We start from the raw sequence: 3,231 nt of genomic DNA on the forward strand, positions 1-3,231 counted from the left end.
TGCAACCCCTGTGGAAAGAATTATGGAGATACCTTAATCAGATTCAAGTAGACCTACCATTCGATCCAGCAATCCCATTATTGGGCATATACCCAGAAGAACAAAAGTCATTCTATAACAAAGACACCTATACCCGAATGTTTATAGCAGCACAGTTCACAATTGCAAAGATGTGGAAACAACCCAAGTGCCCATAAATCCACGAATGGATTAGTAAACTGTGGTATATGTATACCATGGAGTATTACTCAGCTATAAGAAATAACGATGATATGACATCTCTTTGGTTCTCCTGGAGAGAGCTGGAACCCATTATATTAAGTGAAGTATCCAAAGAATGGAAAAGCAAGCATCACATGTACTCACCAGAAAATTGCTTTCCCTGATCATCACCTAAAGGCACATCAGGGAAGGATACCAACTGGATATCAGACTGAGATGGGGGGTGGGGGGAGGGGATGGATGCATGCCTGCATGATGAGTGCATTGCGCACTGTCTGGGGAATGATCATGCTTGAAGGTGCTAACTCGGGGAGGTCGGGGGGGGAGGGGATGGAGGTATGACTGCATGGTGTATGCCAGGTGCACTGTCTCGAGAGTGGACGCGCCTGGGACTGTGACTAAGGGGGATGGGCGGGACAGGGACAATGTATGTAATCTGAGGCTTTGTACCCCCATGAAGAGCTCAAATAAAAAAAAAAAAGAACTCCATGGTATACATATACCACATTTTATTAATCCAATCATGTATTGATGGGCACTTGGGTTGTTTTCACATCTTTGCAATTGTAAATTGTGCTGCTATAAAAGTTCAAGTGCATATGTCTTTTTTACAGAATGTCTTTTTTTCCTTTGGGTAGATGCCCAGTAATGGGATTGCTGGATCAAATGGTAGTTCTACTTTTAGCTCTTTGAGGTATCTCTACACTGTTTTCCATAGAGGTTGTACTGGATTGCAGTCCCACCAGCAGTGTGTGAGTGTTCCCATCTCTCTACATCCACACCGACATTTATTGTTTTGGGACCTTTTGATAAAAGCCATTCTCACTGGAGATAAGAGATATCTCATGTGGTTTTGATTTGCATTTCCCTAATGATTAGAGATGTTGAGCAGTTTTTCATATGTTTGTTGGCCATAAGTCTGTCTTCTTTTGAAAAGTTTTTGTTCATGTCCTTTGCCCACATTTTAATGGGGTTGTTTTATTTTTTTCTTGCTGATTTTCCTGAGTCTTATATAGATTCTAGTTATCAGCCCCTTATCAAATATATAGCATGCAAATATTTTCTCCCAAGAATGACTGAATGGATTTCTTTTAAAGACCCAATTATACACTGTCTGCAAGAGACTGACATTAGCTCTAAGAACACATAGGCTAAAGTGAAAAGCTGGGAAAAGGTATTTCATGCAAATTGTAATCAAAAGAGAGAAGGGGTGGCCATAATTATATCAAACAGACTTTAAGTAAAATACTGTCACTAAAGACAAAGAGGTCATTATATAATGATAAAAGGGTGAATCCATGAGGGAGATACAACAAATATATATGCACAACGTCCAAGCTCCCAAAAATATACTGCAAACATTGCTCGAATTAAAGGAAGAAATAGCAACAGAATAACAGTAAGTGACTTCAATACCTCACTTTCAATAATAGGTAGAACAACCAGACAAATGATAGTAAGAAATTGAAAGATTTGAAAAACATCATAGATCAACTGGACCCAACAGACATATACAGAACACTCCACTCAGTAACAGCAGAAAACACATTCTTCTCAAGCACACATGGAATATTATCCAGGATAGACCACATATTAGGCCATAAAACAAGTCTGAACAAAGAATCTTTAAGAAGATTGAAATCATACAAGTATCTTTTCAATCATAATAGAATGAAACTAGAAATCAACAGCAGAAAAACAATGGGAAAATACACAAACGTGTTGGAAACTAAACAACACACTCTTAAACAACCAATGGGTGAAAGAAAAAATAACAAAGGAAATCAAAAAATAAATTGAGACAAATGAAAATAACACAACATACTAAAACATAATGGGATGCAGTGAAAGCAGTATGAAAAGGAAAGTTTATAACAGCAAATGCTTACATTAGAAAAGAAAAAAGATCTCAGGGAAGGAGAGAGGGAGAGGGGGAAAGGGAGAGGGGGAGAGGGAGAGAGAAAGAGGGGGAGAGGGAGAGGGAGAGAAAAGGGGAGAGGGGGAGAGGGAGAGAGAGAGGGAGAGGGAGAGAGAGGGATGGGGAGAGAAGGGAGAAGGGGGAGAAGAGGAGGTGGCAGGAGGAGGAGAGGGGGAGGGGGGAGGGAAGGGAAGGGGAGGGGGGAGGGGGAGGGAGGGGGAGGGAGAAAGAAAGAAAGGAAATAGAACTAATAAATCCTGTGAAGTGGAGGATACAAAATTAACACACAATAATCAGCTGTGTTTCTATATACTAACAACAAACAATCCAAAACCAAAATTTTTAAAATTCCCATTTACAACAGCATCAAAGAATAAAACACTTTAGAAATAAATTTAACCAAGCCGGCAAAAGACTTATACAGTGATACCTACAAAACATTACTGAAAGAAGACATAAATAAATAGAAAGTCATTCTGTGTTCATGGATTAGAAGACATGTTCATACTACCCAAAGCAATTTACAGATTCAATGAAATCTGTACCAAAATTCCAATGGCATTCTTTGCTGAAATAGAAGAAAAATCTAACATTCATATATAATATTAAAGGACCCCTGAATAGCTAAAACAATCTGGAAAAAGAACAAGGCTGGAGGCCTCACACACCCCAATTTCAAAAAATATTACAAAGCTATAGTAACCAAAACAGTGTGGTACTGGCATAAATACAAACATACAGACCAATGGAACAGCAAAGAAAGCCCAAAAATAAGCCCTATTCTACAAGTGTGCCAAGATCATGCAATGGGGAAAGGAGTCCCTTCAACAAATGACGCTGGCAAAACTGTACATACACATGCAAAAGGATGAAGTTGGACCTTACCTTACACCATATACAAAAATCAATTACAAATGAAAGACCTACATGTAAGAGTCAAAACTATAAAACTCCTAAAAGAATACAGAAGAAAATCTTCATGATCTTGGATATGGCAATGTGTTTTTAAATATTACACCAAAAGCACAGGTAACAGAAGCAAAAATAGACAAATTGGACTACAAACTTAAAAACTCCCATGCATTAAAAAA

The sequence above is a fragment of the Lemur catta genome, chromosome 13 (assembly GCF_020740605.2).
Source record: "Lemur catta isolate mLemCat1 chromosome 13, mLemCat1.pri, whole genome shotgun sequence".
In the NCBI taxonomy this organism is placed as follows: domain Eukaryota; kingdom Metazoa; phylum Chordata; class Mammalia; order Primates; family Lemuridae; genus Lemur; species Lemur catta.